General features: G+C 40.8%; 2 long non-coding RNA genes across 2 annotated transcripts in view; one reads left to right on the top strand and one right to left on the bottom strand.

Moving 5' to 3' along the window:
• Window positions 1-23,736, bottom strand: part of LOC116231137 (uncharacterized) — a 644,852-nt gene that overhangs the window by 281,461 nt on the left and 339,655 nt on the right. The window contains exons 5-9 of the long non-coding RNA XR_016466011.1: window positions 9,936-10,119; window positions 7,134-7,242; window positions 4,574-5,204; window positions 3,752-3,896; window positions 1,309-1,473 (exon numbers count right to left, since the gene is read on the bottom strand). This is a non-coding gene — a long non-coding RNA (uncharacterized LOC116231137). The remainder of the gene's footprint in view (window positions 1-1,308; window positions 1,474-3,751; window positions 3,897-4,573; window positions 5,205-7,133; window positions 7,243-9,935; window positions 10,120-23,736) is intronic.
• On the top strand, window positions 8,592-9,972 carry LOC149918153 (uncharacterized). The gene is made up of 3 exons (XR_016466013.1): window positions 8,592-8,753; window positions 9,075-9,191; window positions 9,930-9,972. It is a non-coding gene; the product is annotated as an uncharacterized LOC149918153 (long non-coding RNA).

Genomic DNA, 23,736 nt, shown 5'->3' with positions numbered 1-23,736 from the left:
CATCTAAATGTTTCTTGAACACCTCCAGGGATGGCGACTCCACCACCTCCCTAGGCAGTCCGTTCCAGTGCCTGATCACTCTCAGAGAAGAATTATTTCCTGCCATCCAATCTGAATCTTCCCTGGCAAGACTTGAGGCTATTCCCTCTAGTCCTATTGCTAGTTACATGGGAGAAGAGGATGACCCCCACCTCACCATAACCTGCCTTCATTCTCACATAATATTTACATGCAACAACAGTTCAGAGGGAACATGAGAGAAACCCTGAAGAACAGCATGTAGGAAACAACATTGTGTGGTTTCTTTTTCCCTTTCTACACTTTGCAGGAAGGTCAGAGACACCAGGAAAGCTCCCATCTGCAAAACAGAAAGGTGGCAGGGAGCAACAGCAAAGCTAAGAAGATACCAAGTGCTGCAACAGATGGCAAGAAACCTAAGGTGTCAGGAGGAATTCTTTGGTTTAGCACATCAGGAAAAACAGGCTGGTGTTTGTTTTGGCACAAAAGGAAGGAAAAAGCTTATTTTGGGCAAGTGTTGTGTATTTATTTATGCCAGCAGAGGTCCTACAAAGCAGACCCCATGCTAACTAGTCCAGAAGGTACTTCCTAACCCAGGTTCCTCTCACTGGCCAGCTGCCTTCACCCTGGCTCCCATGATTTTGTCTTGCCTATTCTAAAAACAAAAGCAACAAGACAGTTGGTACAATCAGACATACTCTGGAGGAAAAAATACCCCTCTGCTTTTAAAGAGTGTTCCAAGTTCAGACTGATGAAATGATACATACCCCCCCCCCCCACATACACCTCCTGCCATCCATCCGTTGGCTTGACAAAGCAGGTAGTCACACACACTCCGCATGAATGCACCCGTGGCCAGGTTGCCTTGGAAACCTTCGCTGCTACCTAATATTGTTATAATTGTCAAGAAAATATAGGTTTTCTCCAATGACTCGCAGCATGCTTCCATTTTGCATAAATGAAAGCTTTCCATCTGCATTTTTCTAAAGGTTTGTTTTTCTTTCCCCAAAAAATTTTTGAGAAATTTTCTATCCCAGAAAAAAATAAACTGTTGTTTAAATGTTGAAAATGCAATTGTATTAGTAGAGGAGGCTGTGCAGAAATTCCTGCTTCCTGTAGCTGTCAGGAGGGATTTGAACATTCAGGAAAAGCAGCCCTGCTGCCCTCTAAATTGCATTTTATTCTGTACACAGTTCTGAGGCTAGAATTCAACTCCAAAAGATCAGGTCAGCCCAAATGCCACCATCACACAACCTTGCTGGACTGCACACTTGCTGTAGCATCACTCACCTCTTAGTTGTGAGCCAGTACAACTGGCAGGAGCCTTGAGCTGCTTTCCAGCTGCATTTCAGCATTTCTCCTCTTCTGAACACATGGATATCTATTTTGGCTTCCAGATCAGCACTGATGAATTTGGCAAGTCTCCCTCAAAAAAATACTGATCAAGTACAGAGACTGCAAAATAAAATAAAATCATTTAACTAGTGGAATTTTATTTGAGATCACAAGATATTTAGCAAAAAAAAAAAAAAAAAAAAAAGATGGTAAACATTAGTGACTCAGTAGGTGCCTCCTGGTACTCATCTTTGCTGGATACGGCGATGTTTATTACAGTGTCCTTCTAACACATCAAAACCCAACATCAGATTATCCTTGTATATGCAATTCTTGCAAATGCATTTGTTTTCAGCTACACATACAGACCAAAATAAAAGCAGTTTAAGTGCATGACCATTTAAAACTTACACCATCCTGGTGGAACACCTTTTCATTCACCTTTCTCTTAGTTTTAGTATGTTTCCAAGACTCCAAATGCTTTTTTTTTTTTTTTTCCTGTGAATTTCTCTTACACTGCTATGACTTTGCTTTGACTTGTATTGTTGTTTAGGGGCATGGGATTCATTTATTTTTTTTTCTTTCAATCCTTGCTCTGTGCTCATATTTTTTACCTTTTTGATCAGAACAAAGTGCTGGGCTGACGATACTCAGCAGTGGGAAGATGTTCTGATGCACTAGCTGCCTCCTTAAACAATATTGTTTTAGGAAATATGCCAGTTTAGATGGAACAGAAACTGTCTGACACAGAATAAAACACTGAGTGTTTTATTAATGTTCTTCTTTGGTCTGAATTCCCTATTTCACTCCCACTTTCATATGACAGTCCATCATTTTGAGACCTGCATCTCATAGTATATACACCATATTTTAATTTATTGTTCTCCTTCAATGCATTAACCACATAAATGATTCCAATGCTGCAGTTTTGCTTGCCACCACCTAAGAATGGCATTTTGGAAATAAAAAAGGCCAAATATCCCCATCTTTAGTGAAACGACACACAGGAATTAGGGCTCTTGTCCTGGCCAGTTTTAAAAAGCTGGAGAAACTTCCTACTACGCTCTCAAACACGAACACAGAGATTAAAACCATACAAATGCAAAGCACATTCACTTTCCTCTATGTAATGCACTCCCTTCCTCCTTTCTTTGTAGTAAGTGCTAGCAAATTGATAACCTGGGCTAGCAGCGTGCTGCAGCACTTTCAGTAGAAAAGCAGCCATACGCTGCAGGAGACACTGCAGAATGGGGGAGTAGTAGAAGGCTTGAAACTCAGCAGATGGCATGCACATGGGCTGTGCCAGCTTATTGGGGCCCTACCTGGTGCCTAAGGGATCACTTGCTACATTTGCTAGCGAGCTGGGAATGAGAGACATTCTGTTTTATGATCCTTTCTTTTCCTTCTTCATGTACTTTTGCTTTTAGCCACCAAGCAGCAGCAACACAGCTCTACAGAGATTCTACAACAATAGGAGTCCAGGAAAAAAAAAAAGTTCTTTAGTAACAACTGGTCAGCTCAAACCTGCGAACTGATTGCCTCCTGTGATTGCTAATAGCTCTGTTTACTTGGAGCCAGACCACAATAGTGTTTTTGGTTCACAAACTGGGCTGGCATCGTGTAAGCGTGTAAAGAAGCAGTATTTATCATTGTCATGATTTTGTTGCTTTCTTCCACACTTGTAAGAGCTGATAACAAGCGTCTCGGAGACAGCACAGCTGGCCTGAGAGATGTCGCTGCATGAGCAAAGGAATGGCTCTCTTCAGAGAGCAGGCACAAGCTATTCCTCCCAAGGTATAAATAAGTGCCACAGGAATGGAAATGTAGCATTTGCCCTCACATATTTTCCCTTGTGTCAGCTTTGCCATCGATACGCTCCACAGGGCACACATGAGGTGATCAGGCCTGTATGGTTTCAGTGGCAGAGAAGGTTTTTGTTTATTTTCTCCACCGGTACTTATGGGCTGCTGCAAGCAAGGGTTGAGCAGAGGGCTGAACATTTATCTACCAACATGTCAGTCAATATGTAAGGCTCTACTACCAGAAAGCAAGTGGTGGCATAGAAATCTCATTTGCTTTGAAAATGAGGAATTCCTGGAAAACTAGCAGTAAAATCTGGTACAGAGAATCCTTACAGACATCCATCACCCCCAGGCTGAATATAGGGACAAATAAATAAACAAACCTTTTCTCCTTCCATTTGTGGCTCCATCGATGGCAAATTTTCCTCTCCCATTTTATTCAGCCATAACATAGGACACCAACAAAAGCACCCTCTACTTGGATACAGCTCAGCAAGAGCAAATCTTTTCGCTCGGGAGGGGTTTGAAGCAAAGTCATGCAGAGTTTCATGGCAAGCCTGAGGTAAATTGACTCAAGCTGTCTCAGAGACACTTACCTAAATCACCTTTCTTGCAGTGCAGGCACAACTATCCTTCATTTTCACAAGCACTAAAAAGAACCGCTGAATTCATTTCTTGCCAAATAAAGAGATGTTGGAAGTCAAACTCAAGTTAACCACTGGAGAAATATTTTTCCTAGCGCTGTAATTCAAAATAATAAGAAAAATAAAAGGAGAAGAAAATGGAGAAAAAAAAAAAAAGATATATTACAGAATTGCATTGGCCAATAATCTGATAATCAGCCCATTGAAGTTCTTTGTGAATAGCACCCTGCTATATTATGGCAGCCCATATGCACTATCTTGACATTCTGTAGCAACTGGATCTTTGCCCTCTCATTACAAAATAAAACATACAGCATTTTAATGTAAAGGATAATTTCAGGTTTGATAACATGAAGCAGTGAGCAGCTACATTTTAATACTACAACGACATCATTCAGATTTCCTCTCTTGGAAAAAATTCTTTTTGTCACTCAAGGCAATATAAGTTGTTCCAATGCTTTTGTGAGAAAAATGGTACTGACATTAAGTCAGAGGCTCGAAAGATTAATCATGTTCAACTTGAAAATCAGGCACATCCAAAATATTCTCTTTCAATTTGCATTTCTTTTGATCCACTAGACTTTGGTTGAGACAAGAGAGGAAATTAAGTCAAAGACAGATTCCCTTCCAATTAAAATCTAGCAGCAACAGGAGGATTAATCTTCTGCCCTGTTCTGTCCAGGCTGTGTACCCTGTGCTTCCCACAAGAAACATTGTGGGGTAATGAGTGGCACACACAGGCTTACAAGGAAAGGGGAACAGTACGGATCATACCTGCTACGCACAGGTCACCAGTGGTGAATTCCAGCAGGGCACGGGATGAGTTTCACTTTGCTCCCGGCTCAAATGCCCAATCTACAAAAGGGAGGCAAGGAAAAGATATACCCAGATACCACAGGCTTCGCTCCACAGAGAGCATCAGCAAGTGGAGAAAAGAGCCTCTGCAACCATGTCCCTTTTGGTGGGAGCTTTTGGTGCATCTGTCAGTGCCAGGAGACAGTGGGGTGAGCTACTCCAAGGTTTTCTTTCACCCACCTCTAGCATCCAGGCTAAGTGCATCATTCACTATCAGCATTAACTGATTTTGGATGGTAGGACTTGAAGATAGGGATTATTTCCTGATGGAGATCTCTGTGAGAAACTGCATTCCTTTCTCTTCTTCTGCAAAAAAATGTATTGTCTTCTGGTGAAGCTCAGGAGGGGTTAAATTGTCTATGCAGCTGATACATGGTAGGATTTAAAACTGTCAGCAGTAAAACTCACATCGTTCATATGTGTATGTATATCAGGATTTAAATATGGATACCAAAAATGAAAATGCAGCTTACTGAAGAAAGGAAGAACACATTTCCTAATATAGATCATTTTTCCCATTTCTGGAAGAAAATAGGGGAATTAGCAGCACCTGCGAAGGCAGAAAACAAGAAAAGTAGAAGAATCATGGATAATTGATGCTCTGAAGGCAAAGACATCTTTTATGGAAAACATAATGGGCAAGAAATTCAGCTGCTGTATATTAGCTGATTTACATCAGCTGAGGAATGTGGTTCAGTATGATTTAACAGTTTTCTTATGTTACCTGGGAGATAAACGATTCAAAATATATAGAGAGCTTAATGTGAATTCTCTGTCATCTCTTGTTGATTAATAAATTCAGAAGTTGTTACTATTATTTAATATAGAGAGTCATCACACAGTAAATTAGAATACAACAAAACATTAAATGCAGCAGAGCATTACTTAAGTGTAATCTCTTAAAACCAAAGCAAATGAAGCAAATCAATTTTAAAGGTCATTAAGGGTAGCTGAAGTTGTAAGAATGAAATTACCAAATTATGTCAGGTTTCAGGCTGCTCCTAGGACAGCAGTGGAGGACAGAGATAGAGGCAGCGTTTCTAATTTTGCTTCCACAGAATGCCCTACTACCTTTGGCTGTTGTGAGAAGATCCTATTATGTTCTTACCCTGTAACTGAAATGGAAAACTTCCAGATGTGTTTTTTTAAGGGCATGAGTTTGCATGGTTGCACTGTGACTGCCTAAAAGGCACTCCTAATAATATTTGAGCTGCTTGCCCAAACTCAGCTGAATCGAAAGGGAGGGTAGAAATCTCTAAGTAAATCACAGCTGCAAAACCTAGGGCTAAGTGAAAGGTTTCTGCAGTTCCCCATACCAAACATCTTGCTAAGTGGCCAAGAAGTTGTGGGGCAGCTCAGATCAAGCCTTGAAATAAGGCCACCTCCTGCCTGGGCAATCATTAGCAGATGGCAAAACAGCCACAGATGCAAAGTCTGCACCCCACACCAAGAGATCACTACAGCAAAGAAAGAAGCTTAATGTGAGGAAATGTAAAGTGCATCCCAGATGAATCTTACCAATAAAGGTGGTATAAGCCATCTGTAAATGGATTCTCCCAATGTCAAATATATAGGTGCCGAAATGATTCATCTCACTAAAAGGACTGTTATTTTTTTATTAACTAAATGGCTACAATAAAGGATACACATGCACTCTTTTGCATCAAGCAAAACAGCAGAGGATCATGAGCTACTGTATTGTGCCCTGGGATGTGGAAGTTTGATGCAGCTTTTTAAAGGAGGAATTCACAGAGATTTAAAACAACTATCAATTTCCAGTTTGTTTTGCAAGCAAACTTTCCCCCATTAACTGCTACATTTACTTCTGCTCCTTATACAAATCCAGCAAAGTCTTTTTCCAGAGGAATCCATACTTTGTAGCAACATCGTGAACATGCACATCCTGAGATTTTTCTATCATGCTCAGCAACAAGTCTTTTTCTATACTTCCCTTTCACCTGAGCTGAGCAGGTGAAGCTGCCAAGGGGGGACGCACCCAAACACACAAGAGTTCCATCAAATTGTGGGAGAACAGAAGAACATTCAGCTGAGCATTCTGTATAAATCGCTTTTATTTCCTACACTTGACTGATGGCTAGGAGGTAGGTATGATAAATACAATGTTCAGCTTTAGTTCAGTAAAATCAATGACCAAAATCCTAATTTTATAGCTAGGACTGTAAACTAAATGTGTGGTTAATATCTGCTGGCTCCTGGCCGAGCACACAGTTAGCAGCTGGTGGTCATTCACTTTGTGGCAGTTCTGGCACCTGAAGTTCACCCCTCACGTGATGCCCCTGTAGAAGTACTTCTCACCTTTGTGAGACTGTAGTAGTAGGCTCAAAATAAGTGTCCCAAGTACTTCATTGTAGTGCGAATCAGTAGGACTGAACTAGATAAAATGGGTCAGCAAAGAAATTGCTTCTTACTCAGGAAAAAAGAGAATTCTGTCTACATGTGTAATAGGCAATGGACCTACCTTCACATAGCTCCTTGTAGAAGTACAGCTTTCCAAGCAGTGATTCGATTTCCATCTTTCACAATTCACTGGAATGTAATGGAAAAGATTCTTCTCTCTTGATTTAAAGCTGAGATTAAAAAATAAGCCATTAGTGAACAGAAAACATTTGTTGACCCTGGATCTCAGATGAATTTCTGCAGTGGCACTTCTAGTAACAGTAAAACCTGGATGCATTTTTTTTTTTTCCTAGAATAATACAGGTACTTCCCAATACAAATCACAGTGGGTTACCTCTTCCCACTGGCACTTGACAGCCAGCATATTTGACAAGTGACAATTTATTCACAGGGAGGACAGAATCCAAGCCGTAAAACTTCAAGCATACCCAAAAAAGAAAACCACCGACAGGTGCTAAGCCCATTGCCCAGCCAAGCTAGGCTCACGTATACAGCAGATCGCAAAACATACACACACAAATCCCAGCATGTACATAAACAATTTACTAAAATCAATGTATCCAAAAAACAAGCTGAATTCTGAAATTCCATCTGAATCTAGAAAAGACACAGGGAGATCAGGCCATAGGAAGAAGAAGTGGACTTCTATTTACCCTACACGGTAGTATTAAAGATTTCAGGGGGAGTCTATATGGTCGCCTTCCTCCCTCCTCAACAAGTGTGCTAGATAGCAATACAGTGGCTAGAGGCTGATGTCAGTGCAGATATCCAGTGGGATTACAACAGATCTGAAAAGTTCAGGAGCTACCTGGGAACTAATCCGCCCACAAAGAGTAGTGCCTGCCTCAGCTAGCAAGAAAGGCTGAATGCAAAAATAATTAGAGGCAAATAAAATGGCCTCTTCCTGTGAGCAGCAGGAAAACATGCACTGAAGGTACAGCTGTTGACTAATTGATTTGGGGGGTTTGTTGGCAGTCTGAAAATCAAAAATCCAACAGATTGTTTTTTCAGTTCGATGCAGTTAACGTACTCTGCTATCCAACAAGTTCCACAACGTGGCTTCCCCAAGGTCTAATAAAGTATGAACCTAGGAATCCATTCCTCAGTAGGGTATTTCTTTTCTGTCTGGACACTCATTTCCACAAAATTCACAGGATTACCTGTAAGACTTTTAGGCTGCATTCAGTGAGTAATGAAGGGTATAATTAAAGGAGGAAAGACAGATGCAGACACACACATGCAGACATAAATGTGGGACAAAATGGGACACAGCAAGAGGCAGTTCATCTATGGGCACAGACTGTACTTTTATATAGCCTTCACCAGTGTCAGGAGGCAAAACTGAACAACTGAGCTGCCATACAGACTAAGTTCTAATCCCACATGGCTCAATACCACTAAGCAACGTTTGGGCAACAAAACTTTTCCATCCACCTCTTGCAGTATAAGTTAAACTACCCTGAGAAAATAAATATACAGAAAAATATAAAATGTCTATGTTTGCTCATTACAGGAAAAAGCCATTACACAGGCAGTTATTGGACACAGACTGGTGTTCAGACACTCTCCTCCAAGGTGCAAGCTTACAAAAAAGAAGCAAACCAAAAAACACACAGAAGTCCCTTTCTAGGACAACAACTGCTCTAAGAAGTTGAGATGTCACCAGTTGCATACAATACAGGTACAGTAGGAATTTTTCCAGAGAGAATGTAGACTTTCTCTGATTTTTTATGGCAGCCATTCCTTTTCTCCCTAGTATTCAAATTTCGGGTATCTAATCCAACCACAGCTTAACATAAGGATGAATTATTTTTTTCCTTGGAATAAAAGAAGTTGGGTCAAAAATGGATTAATGCTCTGTGCATCTCTGTTTTGAGATGTCTAGCTCAGTAAGACACAAATACACAGAAGTATCTTCCATTCTGTGATGAACTTTGCAGAAGCAGAAAATCACTTGCTTCATTTCCTAGGGACATACACACGATTTATTCCTTATTTCCAGATGTGGCAAACAACACAAGCAGCTGCTTCACAGAATTGAGCTCTTACAGCTATAACAGCTCAGTCCAAGACCATGGAACAACTCAACTTTTGACCACATCTGAGAGTACTGCATAAGGTAATGTTTATAAGGTAGGCTTTTTAACAAGCGTAACATAAAATTATCAATTAGCTGTTAGCTTTATTCATGCAAAGTGTTTACTTCTCCAATAGGTTCAGCTCTAGGAAAAAAAAAGTCACTATCCTTACGAGGGCACAAAAGAAACGCTGAAGAATGGAGGAAAAAAGGCTGGTGACAAGGGATCTTGATACACTGCCCAGATGCTGAATTTTCTTTTCTTCCAGTATGAAATGTCATGATGCAAGCAGGAGCCACATTCAGCCATCAATATTTATAAATCCCTGAAACTACCGACTTGATTTTGAGAGCAGATTTTTTTTATATACAATTGTGCAATTGCAGCAGACTGAAAGAAAAGCTCGATATCAAACTAATGAAAAATGAGATGAAGTTAATACATTCTAAGCCCTAGCAAAATCTGTTTGTCTTATTTATTCATTGCCTTGCTGATCTGGAACCTTTAAATAAGAAATCTGGCCTGTTCACAATTATTGCTTAATTAATCCTCAAAAGGTCTATGAATAATGAGACAAAAATAACAGCAGCCATTGTAGAAAGAAGAAATATAAATAGAGATGAAATATTTTGTCAGGAGCAGCACTTGTGGAACAGACATCCTCGCTTATTCTCCTTTAGCAAATGTAACAAATCTCTTTCTTTAAAGAGAAAAGGGCATAAGCATAATCAAGTCCATCATCTTCTAACCCTGCACAAAATGTACTTTTGGTTTTGCAGGAATACCTTGGCTGGTAGCAGCTGCTTGTCATCTCCCATGGCCGGGCACAGCTTCAGCAGTGATATACTGAGCTGAAGTTCAGCATTTCCTTGCCCACAGAAGATACTCAGTGCAGCATCTGACCTCTTCTCGTGTACTACTGAATTCATCATTCTCAAACATTCGCCTAGCAAGGCAACACTTTATTACCTGTTTCAAAAGAAGGAAACATAAATAGTGATTAAGCACCTTGCTGCTATTGCAGGAGGAAAGAGCCACAGCAGAGAAATATTGAGGAAATTACTCTCATTTCACTAGCATACTGGAAAAAAAGAACAAACTCACCAGTTCTCTAACTGAAACATATAGGTGAAAACTTTCCTGAAGAGCATCTGGACAGTAATAAAAAGTATCAAAGGCTGAGGCTTGAATAAATGACTCCACAACTGTAACACTAAACTGTCCAGCTAACCCTACATCCTGTCTGGTCCTGACTTCACACCCCTGTATATGGTGAGATTCTTAGTACATGTGTGAATGAGAGCTTTTCAGACCAACTCCTGCAAATGGAACCTGCAGGACTGGCAGTCAAGAATGGCTATAAAACTCAGTGGAGATTACTAAAGCAAACGACATCAGGTGAGAAAAATCTTCCTTTGTGCTTTAAAGGAAAGAGTCTGTTCCAGTGGTTATCAGGATACTACATTTCTTTGCTTGCAAAAATATATTGCCTCCTTTCAGGAAAGACCTAAAACTGCTCAGTGTTGATTAAAGTTCCAAGAGGAGTTGCCCTCTTATTCTGGACTAAGACTAAGTCGAAGTAGCAACAGGTTACACCCAGGTGAGAAAGAAAAGTGAAATTTTCTGTGAGCATCATGAAGGACATGGTGATATACTGACTCATCCCTTCCTCTGCCTTCTCCAACCTCATCACACATCTAACTCCTCTCTTAAGGCTACCGTGAAGTGAAATAGAGCAAAAGACAGTATAAACTGCAAAACGGATCAGTGCCAGCAACATTTCCACCCATGGAACCACAGGAGTACCATGGACCAACATAACTCCTTTCTTACATAAGAGGATTAAGTGGCCAACCAGATGAGCTACAAGACTAGCTGATGTGCTCATGGTCAGAGGGAGAAATTGAATAGCTTTGCTGCTAGAGAGCTCCACATGCTAAGCCTGTTTCCCAGACCACTGAGCATTGCCCAGATAAACTCTCACTACACAACATATCATGCAGTATATTGCTGTATTAGGTGATTCCAGGTGTGAGCCAAAGATGAGCTCAAAAAAGAAAATAACAAAAATCCAACATCCTTTGTTTTCTGAATTACTTCACCAAGCTTATTCATCTTTCTGAGGGATGTCTTCCAGAACCAACAGATGTGCTATACACTGCTGGGGAGCTCAAATCTGCATTCAAGCCAGCAGCAAAGATCTCAGGAGACAGAACATCTGCCAGGTATGATCACATGGCCCCAGAGATACTGCCTCCACTCAGAACTGATTCTGCAGAAGTTTACAAAATTCAGGCACCTCCATTCTGTAGAAACTAAATCCTGACCACAGCCACTTCTCCTGGGTGCTTGGGAAGGGTGGCCAGACACCAGAATAGCTGGCAGTGTGATAATACAGTGCAATTCTTTTCTTCTACGCTTTCATGAACACAAGTGCTCTTCAGCTGTAGCTTTTGCTGTATCTTCTGTTGCCTACAAGTTTTTGGATAGTGCCTTCTCTCCCTTCTTGTGCTGAAATGTTCCAGTGTCCCACCAGAGACAGCGGCTGTCCTGTGGTTCTCTGCAACCAGGATCAAAGCAGTGCACATGCCAAAGTGGGAGAACATTTCTTATTCTGAGATAAAAGTAACAGGTAGTGGACAGAAGACAAAATGAGACACAAAATCTTCTTTCTTAAAATGGATCACTCTGCAGTCAAGAACAAAGCCTGCAGATTCTTTTTTTTTTTTTTTCTTCCTAATGCATCAGTTCATTTAACTTTTAAAGCAGCCCCTGTTTTTATTTCTCATGTACTTAGATGCTTTCCACTCCTCTGTAGTGAAGACTTTCAGGATTTTTCTCCAGTAACAGTAGAAAGGTTGCAGTCATTAAAATCCCACCCACAAAGAGCCAAAAGCCCAGGACAATCCTACGCGAGCCTAGCGGGTAGGAATGAACTCATGCAGCAACTGAAGGTTTGAGCCCTATTCTCTTTACTGCTGATAAAAGCAAACCCAGGTGGGATCAGGCTGTCAAAGGAAAAGGCCACTCTTTCAAAACAGCTATTTAAATCAGATCAAAAATAAACATCCAGCCTGGCTAACTGCTTTTGGGTCTGTAAGATGAGTAATGACCATGTTCTCTATCTATCATTAAACTATGTGACACAAGAAAGAATCAGAGGCCTAAGCATATTTGCAACCAAGGGTAGGATGGATTAAGATGTACTAGGATGTTTGGGGACTAAATTCCCTTTACTACTCAGTCTCCTTGGTTAAAAAGAAAAAGATGGGGCATTCTATGTCCTGCAGTTAAAGTAAAGAGACTTTTCTGTGCTTCAATCCGTAGTCAGGGATCAAGGAGATGGGCAGGACCTCCTCAGGAGCTGTGCAATAGGGATCAGGTGCCAGAGTATCTGCACATCTCCACACTGAGTTTATCTGCTTCTCTCTAGTAGTTGGAAATACTGAAACAATTCTGACAAATAGCTAACACAAAAAAGCTAAAGCAATTAAATGAGTTTCCCTAGGGAGAAACTTCCTAAGAGGCACCAAATGGTGTCACAAGACAAAAGGATCTTTACTCTGAGTTTGCTTCTCTTTGCAGCACCTTTAGGTCAAAATTTCCTTCCCTTCTTGGTGTCACGCTTTGCTATGATGTGGTCAGCCCCAGAAAGTTCCTAACATTTTATAGAGAAACATGAATGAGAAAACTGTTATTGGTTTATTCTTCGGTGCAGGGGAGTAGAGTCAATCTTCCTTGCCCTTCCAGATGGCCCAAGATTTCCCCCATCCCTTGCCATTCACCAGAACTGTGGTTGTCCTTGTGTTCTACCACAAGCCTTCCCATTACAGGCAAAACACCGCATGGGCAGATAACACACAAATTTAACTGACTGGCCTATTGGTGTACAAAAAGCTCAAGAGAGTGATTTCCTCCCTGAAAAGCAGAATGAACTCAGAGTAAATTAGGCACTTCTTACTATCTTCCTTAAACACTGCCAGAATGTGGAATTAAACCAGTTCCTTGCTAGAGAACTGAGCACTTCAAGTACAGACCTGACACTATTGAACACTATCCAAAGAAGTAGCAGCACTCAGACTAGTCAATAAAAAGCAACACTAACAGTTCTCTTCTGCTCCGAGCCAAACGGAAAAGGACCGGTACCACACTGCTGCTGAGGATGTATTTTGCAGCCTAGCATCATCTCAATAAAACACACATGTTTCTCAATTAAGAAACACGATGTCCAGCAAGACTTAGCACAGATCTCATAGATCCACACTGTGCATTGGTATGAGCTCAGCGCTGGTCAGGTCTCATACAAAGCCAATTGCTAAATCCAGTCGTATTTCAGTGCCCCCAAACCAAAACTAAATCCAGTCGTATTTCAGTGCCCCCAAACCAAAACTAAGGCACTCAATTAATTAGCTGTATTCTGGTGCTTTTATACATTCCCTGCAACCAGCACAATAAAAAATAAATAAATTGTTAGCCTCTACTAAAGGCTTCCAAGATATTTATTTATAGACTCGTTTATAGGTGCCCTTCACAGAAGCATCTGACCTTTTCATAATGATTACTGAACCTCTCCCATAAAGCCTGTGCATAATGAGACAGCATTATAGTGCCCATTTTAAAGAGATGAGAACATGGACTGAAAGTGAGTAAATGATCTGATTGCAGAAGCAATCTGTTCCACAGACACGTGCCAAACAAAGATGCCATTTCTCTATCACATCTCCATTAAAAAAACACCTGGACTGCTCTAACTGCTGCTGGAAGAACTTTGCAAGTGTGGAACAACTTCAGGTTGGCACTGGACCAGGAAACATCATGAAGAAAAGTGCTCACAGCCAACCTATCTCACCCAACACTCACAGAACCTTCTGACTGCTGTACCTCTTCATGAATGTATGAGTGACAAAACCACCACGGTTTGGAGGCTGACTTTCCTTCCAGTCTCCCATGCTGCTGCTGGTGCATGTCTCAAGGAGGCCAAGGTCTTCTTCTGCCTGGAAATTAAGACATGGTGGAGTGCCACAGCAAAGCTTCATTTCAACCCTTTGAACTTCCATCTGGAGCAGTTCTAACCCCTACATAGCTAGCGGGATCCCAGAAGATTACTCCCTCCTTTAGGCATCTGAGATTAGATCCTATGCATATCTGCAATATTTACCTTTTATTGGCTGTCAGAGAGATACAGTTTGTTGTACTGCTTCTTGTCTAGAACTAATGACAACGGATGTGGCTCCTTTCTATATTACAATGCTGAAAAGTTTCCAGAATGTCTTTCACGGGCAAAGATGATGCCATCCTGTCACAAAAGCAAATGCAACAAGGTATTGCCAAAGCTGCATCTCGGGAATGAGTTGAATCCCTCTGCTGCTAGACAGCTACTGATTTGAAGTCTGCATCCCAGAGCACTAAGAATCACCTTGTGACACCAAAGACATGTGGAAACTCACTGAATTTCATTATCAGAATAGATACACCAAAGATCAGATGCAAAGCAAGAACTGCCACATCCTAACTTTCTGCTCTTTGCTGCAAAGCAGCTGATGTTTCTGCTAAAAGATTTGCAAGAAAAATAAGAAACACAGAGGATTGCTACTTCATTCCTAAAACCTTTCCAGGTTGATGTCTACTCCAGAGTGTTTCTGTGCAAAACCAAAGGAAAAAAAAAGTTACACCTGAAAGCTTCTCTACTGATCAGGAGTGGTAGGGTGGGTACAATGCACCTCTCCTCTCTGAAGGTAAAGTCGTTAGTTAAACTCCAAAAATAACCTCAATTCTACTCTTGCCTGATGTTGAAAGGTTGCAGTACTAAGAAACACATATTTCTCCTTATCTGTACCATCAACAGTCTCTTTTTCTACATAAAAGATCATAAAAAAGGGGAAACGGGTAAATCTGGCCTGTTTCTTTCCGCAGCACAGCAGCTCTGCGAAGCATGACATAATCCCTCCCAACTCACCCTTCCCTCTCATGTCCCAGGGCATTATGTCTGAGGCATCCAGGAATTCAGCAGGAATGCAGAGACTCACCCTGACAGCAAAGAACTGTCCCAGCAAAGTACATTGGACTTGTAGGCAAAGTATTATTTTAAAAGGATTTCATGATCCCATGGAAAGTTATTGCTCCGTCCCTGTGCAGAGTGTACGAGTCACTGATGGACGTTTATCTTCCAGTGGAAAGATAAAGAACAGCTGTGCAGTGAGAAAAGAATGACTTCAGTATGATCACAAGCAGTTGAATTAGTTTGAATTTAAAGGACATCCTCTAAGATACTGCCATGATTTACCTAAAAAGATCCTTTCATGAGTGCCCCAAATGGCACACAATGCTGACAAAAAAAAAAAAAATAATGGAAAAGAGGAATGGGGGAATTCTGGAAGTGCCCAGTTTGTAAGGTCTCTTTTCAAGAAGTCAGGAGGCTCTTTTCAACCCAATACCTCCAAATAAGGAAAGTATCATTTAAATTTCAGGTTAAATACTATACTTTTATCCTGATTTGAATCCAGTGAATTCTTTCAACACATTGGGCTTCTCTTTTCTTTCAATTTCTTTCAATTAGGACAAGAGGTTTTTTCTTTTTTTTTTGTTGTTGTTGTTGTTGTTGTTTTTAATTACTTTTTCCTTTTTTTTTTTTTGGCCCACAAACAAGAAATTGTGGTATTCATGCCATTCTGTTCTACATTAAGGTTTTACACTAATGAACTATTTAGGAGCTGGGATTTCCATCCCAAACAATTAATTATTTTATACTGTAGTATTTTAATAGAAACAGCCTCTAAGGGAATTGCTATATCAGTAACTCTAGACATCTGTACCACATTAACTAAAACAAATTTTGAAGAAGCAGATCAAAAGCTGCACGTGGGATGCAGCCTCACCTTGCATTTCAGCTGGGCTTCACAAAGGGAAACAGCACCATCGTATTGTGTTACATTATATGGCTACTCCTTTAAAGCAGTGCAGTTCAGAGGTTACCATGCTGTAAAGTATTTGTTTTTATTGCCTTCCTCTTTTGTTACTTTGAAGAAAGATAAGGGTAAGAGAGGGACACATATAAAGCAATTTTATTGTCTGCGCACCCAACGGGTTACAGAAACATTCAGTGCTTGCTTTTGGCTTTTTTATTATTTTTTTAAAATAAGAATAACGCCGTGGGAGACACAGAAGATGTTACAATTATTTGCTCAATTCACACACAATGGCTCGCAGGCTAGTTTCTAGTTTTAAACTATCATTTTGGCAAATAAAGATTAGACTGTTTCCAGACCAAGGTGGATGTGCTAAGCCTCTTGTAATGCCTGCAGAAAGTGTGTGAAATGAAGGAAAAGAAATTTTGAGATCTAGGCTTGGCCACAAGTGCGCTCTTACCGTGGACTTTTATAATAGTTTGCTGCTTTGTGATACAGACTCTGGAAAGACAGCAATCACAAGAGACTGTCTTGTAACAAGGAATATTTTAACTAAAATAACAAAAATATTTTTGGTGAGTTTTATGAACAACCTGTTGTGCAAAGAAATATTTTCTATCTTTCTAAATCTTATGTTTTTAACTTATAGATGTGGCATTTTGCTCCAACTGAGAAAACAGCCTCCCTGTGGAAAGCAGCAGGGAAGAGAGAGAAAGGAAAGCAAACTCAGCCTTTTTCTCCATACGGGATTTCTAGTGAAAGCCATCAACAAGTAACTGATGTGCTCCTGAGCATTTGCTACACGGTGCTAAATTTCCCTATGATCATATCCATACCTCCATATTAGCCCACGTCACGGCCCTTGAGAGATGGGCTCCCAACCCCACTTCTTACAGATGCTGAGAATTGGAGATGCCCAGGCTCAGCACGGGGAAATAGGAACCAATGTCTCACCACCGACTCACAACCTGCTCGCAGTGCATAGTGTAAGACTTGCATCTTTCACATTCAGTGCACCTTAAATACCTTAAAAGGGGTAAAACAAGCCTGATCTGAGGTCCCACAGTACAGCATCAGACACACTGTACCAATTCAAGCTTGATAACCTGCAGAAATGGTTACCTGTACTAAGATGCTAGGTGGAAGTGCTACTAAACCTGATCTGAAGTTTTAAGTGGCATGTAAGTGGTCAGAAAGCTTTGTTCTAGACCTTGTATCTCACTTGCACGAGAGCAGCACAGTACTTCTTGGTCCTATGAATGCTTCTGTGTGATTGATTTTGGGTACCAGGAATATGAAGCAATGCCACATCTGTTTCATTCTGACATTTATTTGTGCAATGAAATCCAAGGATCTTTTTTCTTTTTTTTTTCCTCTATGTGCTTCACTCAGTACTTTCTCTGTGACATTAAAATCCATCACACTGCTGGCCCTGTAGTACCCATTAGATTGTACATACCAGCAGTGATGAGGGAAAGACCGCAGAAAGAAAACAAATATATGTGGCCTGAGGAAGTCAATTTTAATTTCTTTCTAAGTTGTCTTTGATTCAGGGCAAGATTCACTTGCCCCTAGTTGTGTTGCAATACGTTAACCTCCCTCTTGAGGAGGAGGCAATAAATAAATGCAGCACAGCCAGGGGCACTTCTGTTCCCATTCAATTCTGTACTGCGCAAGATGCCCAAAGCAGCTTTTGTACTGTTCATCTTCTCAATGAAGAGAAACTTCCACAAAAAGAGCCATTCCCTCAATGAAAGAAAATCAGAGAGACAATTAAAGAGATGTGAAACGTGCTGTCTCCTGATTATTGACAAACATACAAAACCTCACAGCTCTAGGGTCTGGAATAGAAGTCGTCCAGTCCTCTACCATTTCCTGTACAAACTCTTGCGTTTCTTTTTACTGTTCTCCCCTCCCTGCTATACCCAGGAATGGATCAAAGAGGAGCCTGTGAGGTAGATGCCAATGATTTCAGAGACCTGCTGCACTTCTGCAAAGAAGCCAGAGAAACAAGCCTCTTTCCTCCAGCAACAGGAAAGGTCATACAAAGGACAATGCAGAAGAGCCACCCCATCGCTACCTGCCTGCCATCAGAGCCATAACAAACATCAGTTCCCACTGTCACAAGTCCTATTAACCTTCAGCGGTCACTCGGCATACTCACAAAATGCCATACAGGAAGGCAATCCATATAAGCAATGTTTGAGCGCGCAGCAGCAATCAAGCATTGCCAAAGCTGTTTTCTCAAACGTAAAGCAGCACAGAAGCTGGAAGAGGAGCACTGACATTTAGGGGCAGATACGCAATGACGGCTCACTTAAGCTGCATGAGGCTAGCGGCTCCTCTGCTAATTTTATCAGAGACCTTTTACATACAGTTCTAGGTGATTTGTGTGCATTCCAGCTTGAACTTGATTCATAGCCAATGGTCCAAAATAATAGCAAACTGAAATAGCTGAGAGCAAGTGCTCATTTTCATTGTCTCTCCTGGATGTGAGCATCATTAACATTCCCAGGTTCACTGTACTGAAAATCCAATATGTGTGTATCGAATGGCACTGGGTAGCTGCAGCTCTGCTCAGAGTTCTGCTCCCTCATTGGTGGTCAGAGACAAGTGCTCCTAACAGCACCCTGCTCTCCACATCCCTAAAGCCGCAAGAAAAGTCAGACCACAATCAGGAAGAGACACAGCACTGTTCTGATAAGAATAAAGATGCTCAGGCTTGCTCTGGCAGCCCACTCTAGCCAACCTGCTTTAGCAGAGGGGTTGGACTAGGTGATCTCCAGAGATCTCTTTCAACCCCAGTGATTTCCTGATTCTATTTTCAAACAAAGTATCTCTCTTCAGTACCCAGGCAAGTTTGCTGTTCACCCAAGTCATAGTGTTTGAATTAAGGCAGTGCCAGCAGTGCCAGTGTTGACAAAATACAGAGGAATGAAAGTGTCAGAAAGGAGCTAAATGGAGTGAGAAGGCTCAAAACACATAAATGAGATTTACTTGGAATAATAAAGTAATAGTGAAAACCAGAGGGGAATAAAACTACGAAGTGAGCAGCTGTGGAGTTAACAGGGAAAACAACATTTGTTGGGAGACACTGAGGAAGTGGAGACACAGGAAATGGAACAGAAAATCTAGAGAAAAAGTCAAAAAACAAGCAATGTCTTCCTTCAAACCACTCCCTTCCAGAAACCGAAAGTTCTGCATGCAGCTCTGCTGCTACCCTGGCCTTGCACTTGGCCTGGTACTCTAAATGAAGCATAAAAAGGCACAGAATGGAGTCAGTTGCAACAAGGTAAGGGCACAGCAGTTGGGGTTGGATTCACATTGGATTCACAGTCTCTCCTCAAAGACAACAGGGAACAGGCAGTTCCAAAGGTGGTGATCTGGAAGATCACTCTCAGATCTCAAAGCAGCAGTCTTTAGGAAAACTATAAAAGACATCTCAACTGCTTTCCTTCAGCTAAATGTAACACGTGAACTGTGAAAATTACTAATATTATGATCAAGCATGATGCAACTTTTGGAAAAGAACTAAGGCAGGCTTGAGCTCTTCAGGATGAATCTGATGTTGTCTTGGCCTGAGTGGCATGTCCTGCAATATCTGTCGTTCTGGGAAGAGTCACTGCTTCACAGAGAATGGAAGGTGCATATCACATTTGTGCTTCACCAATACTAGCTCCATCTCTGAAGTGACATTTCTGATTGCTGGATCCATACTTCGGAAAGGAAGCACAAGTTTTAAGAAGCTAGATAATGAGGGTAGGTGTCTGTTCTACAGGAATCTGGGCATCCTCAAACATTGTCTCTTAAAATCTCAATTTCAGGGCACAACCAATCTCTTGGCCCATGTCTATTACCACAGTTAGCAAGTCATAGCACATGCAGGTTTCAGAGCACACAGCATTTTGCAAGACCATGCAAGCTGGATCTTTCTGCAGGTTGCTGCATTGAGCAGTGCAAGTTCCAGAGAATACCTGATGCTGTCCTCTTGTTTAAGCAATCACTGACCTTATCCGTTGAGGCAGACCTGCAGACACCTAGACTTCCCAAGTAGCTTTTGTTTATTAACTTCATCCCATTTGCAAAATACTTCCTCTGAAAAAAGATGGAGGTATGATGGTAAGTACCTGAAAAGAGGGTTTGGATCTCTAGTTTCCTATGGAACTCAACTGATAAAAGAAAATCCAGCATGAAGTACTTCCTTCACTTGTGGACTTCACAGGACTGCTTATCCTTGTGTAATCTCTGTTCATCTTTTGCAGAGCTTAAACACCATTCTCCCTTGCTGGAGACACTGACAAGTCTCTCTCCTACACTTGGCCAGACAAAACTCATAAGGATTGACATACTTGTCAGATTTGCTGAAATCTGGTCAGGGAAAGAGTTACTGGGGAGGAAAAAAATCAGAAGAGAGGATTACTACATACACACCACTTCCTCTGGAAACCAAGCTAAAAGCATTATAGATAGGCTTAGAAAATAGTTACACCCATTAATCTTTGATTCCCCTTTCTGATACTATCAAAACTGAGCAGTGAACCATGTGTTTTCCATTGATTTGTTACGTTTTTGGTTCAATAGGTTAAAATTTAGGACACACACTTGAGAGACAACTGTGTGACTTGGGCAACCAGAATCTGACTGCTTGACGATGCTCTTTCCATAGTACCTGTAAGCTTTCCCTTTTTCTATGGCATGGGAGCTGCAAGCTCCAAAATGGTCACAGCTCAGTGACACGTCTGACCCGCAGAAGAGCAGTTGTCACTACTGCAAAGCAACTTCCTCACTCCCAGCTCAGTAGACATCTTATATCATTAATCAAGCTAATGAAGATCTGCCAAAGTCAGGCTCAGAAGGTCAGGGAAGAATTTAGGGTATTTTCAAATGCTAAGTGCTTCTCACAATACACCAAATTTCTGCATGTATTGTACGAACTTTGAAATAACAGACTGGCTGAATAAGTTCAAATATTCAGAGGCAGACAGGCAGGCTGAAACTGTACCAGTCAGAAATACAGTGCCAAAAATCACTTCTGGGCACTGGAGCCCAACCATCAGCTCCACTAAGTCTGCAGAACATGGCATTTTCCAAATCCTGCCATTATCACAGCCTAAGAACTACATCCAGCAGGCAGTTTCCATGCACACATGCAGCTTGAGAGCCAGAATTCACTCTGCTATTGTTTACTTTACTCACACAGATGCAGTCCACAGCTGACAGGAGCTCTAACAGAACTCACTCCCTCTGATATCATCCACCTTTTACTTTCTCAAACTTGAGTCCTTTCCAGTTTTTTAAGGATCATGGTTTCTATGATTCTGTATTTCTGTATTTAAATCTGATTTGCCCACACTGTAGAAAAGTGAGCTGGATTGTAGACATCCCTCCACAGAACTCACACTATTCATTGCATTCCCAAGACATGCATGAGCAATTGCAAATTATAATCCAAGTATGGACCACTCCATATGGCATATATGGGATCACTATCAGAAAAAATAATAAACATTCAAGGAATAGAAAAATCAAGAAAATAAGGAATAAGCTGATTTTGATACCTCTGCATAAGCTATATACACTATATGCATTAAATGGCACCAGTTTCATCCAGTAGCAAACAGACTATTTTCATAGCTAGAATCAGGAATGAAGCAGATTAATATGCACACTGAGGATGTTCTCAGAAACCTCTCAAGTTCTTTCAGAAGAAATTCCATCTTACTTTCCTCAGTGAATGCCAGGCTTCATAGTTCACTTGGTAAATGCTTTCAGAGTATATTACTTTATAGTTATTGTACTGCCACAGATGATATATACTATTATTTTATTTAAGATGTTTTCTCTTTAATGATCTCTTTTGAAAGCAAATCTTTCATGTAGGAATAGCATTACTGAAAATATGCATTTCTACATAGTTCTACCATTTATGCTGACTTTGCTAATGTCTAAAAAGTTGTAGGTTTTCTTACTGTCAGGACAGCTTCCTACAATGTTGTTTCACTACAACCAGTGGTGGTGTGTTGCTTTGGTGAGAACAATACTGTACCTCGCTCTCATGTCTGATCACCTTTCTCACCTGAGCTTAATTACTTCTGTGCTTTATACCTTTGTATTTAATTTGGTTAAAAGTGGAAGAAGAATTCAGAAATTATATGTGAAAGGTAGAATAAAAAAATGCAGGAGGAAGAGTGAAGAAAAAACAGTACTGTGTTCTTGAGCTCATTTTTGTCAGAAATCAACAAAAATATTGACACCAGCAGCCACAGTGTCCTCTCTTAACTCCTAAATGAACTGTCAGATTGGGAGTGACTTTTTGCTGAACTCTCCAATTTTAGCAAAACTATTTAAGGAAGATTTCTTGATCTCCAGATGAACTTTCAGACAAAAAGTTCCTGAATCTCACAGCAGCTGATAATTTGGTACACAAGGTCTTAACATTAACTGCAGAAGCCCTATACAATTCGTAGCTTTGTCCAGGCCATTCTACACGTCCAAGCTACTAGATCCCTGACTTGCAAAGGCTTTCCACATCACCAGTCTTAAATATGTCTGTAGCATGAACCAGCTCAAATTTGAAAACATCACCTATAGCAACTCCTTCTTTTAGCAGAACAACCCCAACCACACGAGAAACAGCAGATGTTAGTTGATAGAAGGCATTAGCTCCATCTGACATCAAAGTGACAAAGTGTTAGCATTTGGAACATTTTGAGAGATGGGAGATTGTTTTGCATCTAGCTTTATTGTTTTTTCAAAACCAGACTTGTTTATTTTGGTGCTGAGTCGTGACAATGAGGTATATATGTATCTAACCACAGTGAGCCAGCTTGTCAGCCTGTACTCCATGCTAACCCAGAAAACTTGGCAGACTGAAAATCTGCTTTATTGACATCGAATACTCTTGTCCGCACTATTATAATACCAGATCAGTGATTAGAGCAAAAAGCCATTTTCTATGTCCTTACAGACAGACGGGTTCTTGCATTTTGTCTTCCAAAGAAGAAAAACAGAAAGATAAACTGCTTTTCATGGATACTGCACTTTAGAAAACTGAATAAGATCAAAATCAGTAGAAATTGTAAAGAGAAAATTACATTTGTTGGGTCTGTGATCTGAGCTACAGCACTCTTTCAAGGCTGGTGGACCACATGAGGGCTAGATGTTCCTGTACAGTTTTGGCTTTGAAAATGTGGCCAAAATACATAGCCAAGATCCACAGAAGAGCATTTTCACAGCTCACCCACAGTCTGGCAGCTGGGTCTCACTAAACCCCAAAGAACAAAAAATTGGCTCATGCCACATGCCCAATCCAATATTTAAACAGCAGAAACATCCCACGCAATTAGAGATACACACACATTATGGAGACAGTCAAAATCTGCGCACTTACTCACATCACGAAAAGAAAATGAGCATTGTGATTAGAGTATCTATAACATAACATTAATTTGTGAGGTGGAATCTGTGTAATCAACTTAGTGAAGACAGGGAGTTCTAAGAACTGGGTATCAGATTTTTTTCAGAGATTGAGAGTACACAGTAGTTGGTGTTGGTCTTAATGAGGTGAGGAAGATAGGATTTTTACAATGCAGTCATGAGGGTAGGGATTGCTGAATATTCCTGCAACCAAGCAAAATTTCTCTATTTGAACATCTTAAAAAAAATAATAATAATTCTCCCC

This window comes from Phasianus colchicus, chromosome 4 (assembly GCF_987193195.1).
Source record: "Phasianus colchicus chromosome 4, bPhaCol1.hap1.1, whole genome shotgun sequence".
Taxonomy (NCBI): Eukaryota; Metazoa; Chordata; class Aves; order Galliformes; family Phasianidae; genus Phasianus; species Phasianus colchicus.
The sequence above is the reverse complement of the archived record's forward strand: the minus strand, read 5'-3'. Positions and strand labels throughout refer to the sequence as shown.